This window comes from Brachyistius frenatus, unplaced genomic scaffold (assembly GCF_029030835.1).
Source record: "Brachyistius frenatus isolate BFR_SWC_R1_liver_20210118 unplaced genomic scaffold, ASM2903083v1 Contig_835, whole genome shotgun sequence".
NCBI lineage: Eukaryota > Metazoa > Chordata > Actinopteri > Embiotocidae > Brachyistius > Brachyistius frenatus.
In genome coordinates this window covers 741-7101 of record NW_027211434.1, presented here as the reverse complement: position 1 = coordinate 7101, position 6361 = coordinate 741, and the positions used below count along the sequence as shown (strand labels likewise).

Genomic DNA, 6361 nt, shown 5'->3' with positions numbered 1-6361 from the left:
CTTCACTGAACACTTCTCCAGTGGGATCTTCAAAGAAGGAGGGATTCACAGTACGGGGACGGTGTGGGGTGGGGTGGGGTGGGGGAGGACCAGCCTAGTCTAACCTGTCCCTGTTACCAGCCAGGTGTACAAGTACAGGTTAGACTAGGTACAAACAAAAACAAGAAGTGGCAGCTATTTAAAACATTCCTACTATAATCGTATTTTATAACCAAACTGCAGCGCTTCTCTTGGAGGACTATTTTTAATCTGAGATTAATTCAGTGTGATTTCAAGTAATTAAGAGAATCTTGATGACTAAAATCCCTTCAGGTCTACAGACCTGACTTCATGTTCTGTATTTTGACGACATACTTTTAATGTCAGATACAGAACCTGTTTACACAAAACACACAAAAACAACAACCAAACTCGCTCTTCTTTTATCTGTCAGAATGAAATGATCTTAGTTGAGCTGGCCGGTCCCTCCGGGTCAAACGGAAGCAGATGTTTGGCCTGATTTTAGGGGAATTCTGAACGTAATCTCTCAGTTTCAGTCAGTTATGTCCTTCATATCTTAAATCTGATTTTTGCATCCAGCAAACAGAGCTCTGAGATCTTTTTATGTCAACGTGAGGAACTAAGTTTTCTCTCTATTTTTTCTAACCGCCAGCACAAATCCACAAAAAAAGTTAGATAGTGTGTTAAAATTTTATTTGAATCCTGTCAGACCTGTTTAAGTGAATGTCTCGTTCGCTGTAACATTTTAAGGTACTTTTTATTTGTTTGGGATTTTAGATTTGAATGCCAAATATGTGGATTTCTTCATTCTTTATTTTGAGTTAAGCAACCAAGTTTTTAAAAACCCATGAATCTCCCATGAATACATGTACACCAAACTTTGCAAAGTGATCACATCCTGTGTTCCTGACTGTGGTTGCTAAAAAAATGATTGGATGTGAAGTAACAAGTTCCAAATCTGCCATGTTGGCATTATCTTGAGCTGGTAGTTGTAGCAGGAAAGGACAGGGAAGTCAACTCTGTATGTCTAATCATTTGTGGAACCGAGATCGTGAGCACAAGACCAGATCTGTTTCACTTCATAAAACACTAAGAAGTGACTGAAAATAAAAATCTGATCTCTGTAAGTGAATTCCTCATTCCTACAACAGTAAACAACTAATGTAGCCTTTTAAAGTCTGATGCTGGTCAACTTTAGACTGAGTGACGAGTGTAAAGGTGTTTAAAGTTGTACATAGATGCCACTTCTCTGAACACCTCTCCAGTGGCATCTTCAAATCAAACACTACCAGACTGTGAACAGTTTCTTTCCACAGGCGATAAGACTGTAAAACATTAACCACTCTGCACCCTGTTGGACTATCTATACTAATTCACTGTAGACCTTTACTACAGGACAAACTGGTCACTGTTATGTCTTATGTTTATTACGTTTCACCCTGGTCCTGAGAAACATGATCTCGTTGCACTGTATGTGTATTAATGTGGATATGGTCGGAAAGATAATTAAATGAACCTTCTCTGTCTGTAGCCACAACAGACCTGAACTTATGGCAACACAGATTTCAGAAGGATGTAGTGACTTACGCCAGGGAACCTGATGGGATATTATTAATAATAATAAAAAGGTAATAAGAAATAATTAGACAGTAAGTAAGAGAGAGGGAGACCAATGTTGAATGAAAATTTCCTCACAATTCCCCCTTTTTTATTCCCCCAGCCTTTATTGGAACCTCCTTCTGATCGGGGCAGGATGGAGCTCAGTGCTGACAATGACAAGACACTGGCAGAGATTAATAAAGTTTATGAACTTCTTATTCCACAAATTCTTTTTGTCAAAACTTGACCCCTAAAATACCCACAATGCAACTCCAGATGGAGATTTGGCTGTTATGCTGGTGGTGGTTAATGTAACTATGAGAGGTCTGAAGAACTCAACATCCCCAACAATGTCATTTTCAAACCTGTAGTCCTCAAACCCAACCAACACTAACTCAAAAGACATCATGTGTGTTTTCCACTTTGGTGTTTAAAACTGGTATAACTCTCCTTTCATAAAAGTAAAATTATTTATCGTTATATCAATCTTCTTTTTAACATACTAAAGAATAAAATCTGACACTAATCACAGGTTCTGGTGTTCGAACTTTGTTTCCCACGTTAAAGTAGTTTTATGAGAACTGAAACGTGCAGCTTAGTGAAACCTTTCACATCTTTAATTTCCTAATCACACCAGCTTTCAGAAAATAGCTAGTGATTGTGAAACACCAAAATGTTGACATCAAAACCTTTTGTGACAAAAAGAGCCTCATTTCAAAAGCAAAAGTCTGCTGTTCAGAGACCAAAACTCCTTCTTAGCTGACAGTTACGTGTAAAGCTGTTGAATTTCTTTAAAGGCAAGTTCTTCCTCTCAACACTCGCGTGATTGCTCAAAGGGGAACTGTTGGGTTTCTACATGTTATACAGTCTGAAGGTCAAGCACCTTATGATGTGGTGCTATATGAATACAACTGAATTCAAACAGAATTTTATTGATCATGTAGGATTTGAATAACCTGGTTTCACATATATTACATGCAAACACCCACCCCCTTTCTGGTAAATATACTGACTTGAATAAAATCCAGTTTAATTCATGCACCATGGGAGAAGAACAAAACAACACTGTTGGTTGTTTTGTGGAAAAGAACCTTCAGCGTGCTTCTCTCCATATTCAGTCATGTGAACAGCATTTAGTTCATCAGCTGATCAGTCAGGCTCTAAAAGAAGGAAAACAAACCTGCCGTTCATTCAATGTGTTGTTTCTCATTCCATTACTGAAAAATATTAGTTTATTTTTTTTAATTAATTTTCTAGTTTTTGCTTATCTTTGAAAGTTTTTTGATACAATATAAACTCAGAGGAACACATTCAGTCGATATCAAATATTTAGTTTGATTCATTACTTCACATTACTTTTTAGTGATTTAACTTTTTTTTTAGTGAGTTTAAATAAATAAATAAATTTGGTTCTAATTGGCTGCCACACTCACACATGTACATTTTAGGTATCTTTAACCTCTTTTGTTGGAGTGCAAATTTTCCTAAGAGAGCAGCAACAGTAAAATACCCCATCAATACTCCCCAGATCTTATATATTGATTTGACACAAATGAGTTTTATTATCTATTAAAAAGTAATAAAATAAGAATTATATCTTCTCTTCTAGTTTGTTGAAGATCAAGAATCATTGAATGTCGTTGAGTCTAATTTGTTGTCTCCCTGCAGGCATTTTTGTGTCTATATTTTACAAAAACAAAATGTTTTAAGAACAAATTTCTTGCCCTGCATTCAAAACTCGAGTTTGTAAGTGAAAATATGAACTGAGAATAAAATTATTTGGATTGAAAAAAAAAAGAAAAAAAAAATTTGAACAGTTTTGTTAGTTTTGGTCATTCAGACTTCTGCTTCTGAAATTAGACTTAATTTCTGTTACAAAAAGTTTTCATTGCAAATCCGGCCCTCTTGGGTCACAAGTTAAAAGCTTTTGGTTGTGAAACAAAAACTTTTGGTTGCGTAGGAATAAGCTGAGTTGGACATAATGGGCGGGAATAGATGGGAGTTTCTATTGGTGGGTTTGACGCCCAAACAGTGCACAACTAATCAAAGAAAGGAGACGTAAAAACCGCTGACTGAGCGTAAACCAGAACCAGCGCAATGCAGTGTACTCCGATAAGTGCTGGGAGGAAGAGCTACCTCTTCTGGCCAGGACTCCACAGTTTACACTGAAGTACAGGCCCATGGCCTCCTTCAGGGATGAGGATGAGCTCATGCTTGATGGAAGGAACACTGCTTTGGAGTCAAAGAGGCCGTCTGTGTGAAGTAGGAACGACCATCCCTGAACCAAGGAGGGGGCCTAAGAGTACACCTTTTGCTATTTTAAAATGCTGTGATTGCACCTTTTCCCCAATCCTGGGAATAATAAACTTGGCCATTGTAAGTAATGAACACATCATATGCTTTTAACATTCGGTTTTCAAACATGGCCAGACAGCCAGAAACACAGACCCCGTTCACACTCTACCAGGTGTGGGCAGATGATTTTCTGTTTCAGGTGCTTTTCACACATTAAAGTAAAATTTCCCTCGTTGACACGTAAATGTCAGATCAGTCACAGTGAGGAGGAGGACGACTCAGCCAGTGACACATCATATTTCCAGTCTCCTCAAAGATGGAGCATTATCAGACTTTACTTGGTCTTTATTATCCATTTTTATAACCAATTAAAGTGATATATACACTTCCCTCTGTTATTCTAAATTCCTATTTTTTTATGGACTCTGGTTTAGAAACAAAGTATCACGTAAAAATACGTAAATAACTCAAACCACACCCATCACTTAATCCTATTTAAATGAAGTGCTTTAGTCTCTCATGTTTGGAAGGAAGAAGGTTTGATGAAAGAAGCTAATTTGTTTGTCCAGTTATTTTACTCTCTGTACTTTGTGGTATGTCGTGTGTGTCTGGGATCTAACCCCAGGAAATACTTTACAGACTTCGAGTATGGTTTTGAAGATTTCTTAAGACACACAGCCTCGTCACTGAAACAAGACAGATGTGCTTTTCAAAATAAAACAAACTGGAACTGTTGGGGAGGGAAGATTAACAAAATCTAAATCACAGTGATTAAATGAATTTAAAGTATCTCATTGTGCCAATGTAGCTGCTGAAGTTTCATATGTTCTGCTGAGAGTATGATGATCAGCCATGATGGATCTCTCAAATTACAACACATTATTGTTATAATGTCCTCTGAAGTCCCCTAAATATGACTGTGTGAGTCAACTTACTACAAACCAATATGATGTCTTCTGACTCTGAGACCCAGATAAGGCTCTCTTGCAAAAGCATCCACGTCTCCATGGAGATCATCTGGGTACTGATACTGGCCAGTGACTGTCACTCTGTCAGCCCTGCACACATGCAGATACAGAGAGTAGACACAAACATTACCGTCTGCGCTCAGTCTTAACATTTAGGTGTGTGGAGATGTAAAGTGGCACACACAGTTCAGCTCACCTGTAAACAAACACATACTGCTCCTGGTAGTCCGACCTGCCCAGTCGCTCACTGGCCAAAGATTTATACTCATGCCGAGTGTCGTACCTGAATATTGAAGAGATACAGACAGACAAGTGGGAGAAGCTATTAATATTAGTGTGAAAAGAGGGACTTGTTTTCTGTGTGTGTGTGTGTGTGTGTGTGTGTGTGTGTGTGTGTGTGTGTGTGTGTGTGTGTGTGTGTGTGTGTGTGTGTGTGTGTGTGTGTGTGTGTGTGTGTGTGTGTGTGTGTGTGTGTGTGTGTGTGTGTCAAGAGTGTGTCACAGAGGAGACATCGGGAGGCTGATAAAGAGGAGAGCCTTCTTACATCACTTTCCACAGAAAAAGATTGATATCACACAAACATGCCTCCATGTATTTAAACACTGTCCTCTCCTGTCGGGTGTCTACAGAAGCAGCAGGACGTGTCCATGCTGTGTGGCAGAAGTCAATCCACCAATAGAAACTGCGTCTCCATCGTATGCCCCGCTCACTACATCCAACTCAACTTGTAGGTTTTTGACTCGATAGCAAAGGTTTTCAATTTGCAGTCAAAAAGTCTAGTTTCATAAGCAACATTCTTAATTATTTAATCAAAACTAACAAAACTGTAAGAGCAATTTTTTTTGCATTGCAATAATCTTACTATCAGTTTATATATTTTTACTTACAAACTTGATTTTTGATTGCAGAGCAAGAAATTTGCTGTCAAAACTGTTATCTTTTTTTTTTTTGCTTGCATAATAAAGACACAAAAATACCTTCATGCTACTGGGTATGAGGAAATACAACAACAACAAAAAACATTGTATGAACTGGAACATGATTGTATTTTTCACCGGGAACTCAACAACACACTGATCTTTGTGTGTTAAGGCTGTTTGTAGATGTTACTAAATAACATGAATAACACAAATCAAGACTTACCTGTCTACATCACGGCACTCGGAGGAGTTTAAGTGTCATCGGAAATCTTACTTTTGATGCGAAATAAATATGAAAATATAGCAGGTTAAAAAAAGGTGACCGACATGATGTTCAGATGATCTTGGTGTGTGAAAGTACAAAGTTTTGAATCATAAAGGGCGGGTCTGTGTACAACAAGGCAGACCTTACAATGAGTATAAAAGCTCTTTCCTTCCGGAAATCCCCAAAGACAAGCCTCCACGTCAACATCGATACAAATGAGTGTAAATCCACAAATGGACACGGACATAGTATTAAGTGCAATTGTGCAGAACGTTTATTTAAACAAACAGGCAATTCATCACCATTAGAAACTA

The 6361-nt window shown here is 38.0% G+C and overlaps 1 long non-coding RNA gene across 4 annotated transcripts; it reads right to left on the bottom strand.

The window, feature by feature from the left end:
- Nucleotides 1-834: 834 nt before the first annotated feature.
- On the bottom strand, nt 835-6128 carry LOC138615259 (uncharacterized). Of its 4 annotated transcripts, none has more exons than XR_011310502.1 (3): nt 5059-5638; nt 4830-4952; nt 835-2759 (listed from the first exon to the last, which is right to left on the bottom strand). It is a non-coding gene; the product is annotated as an uncharacterized lncRNA (long non-coding RNA). The 4 variants fall into 4 exon arrangements; XR_011310503.1 differs by having other exon boundaries at nt 4837-4952; nt 5059-5636; XR_011310501.1 differs by lacking the exon at nt 835-2759 and adding an exon at nt 6006-6128 and having other exon boundaries at nt 2831-4952; nt 5059-5145.
- Between the last annotated feature and the right edge of the window lie 233 nt (nt 6129-6361).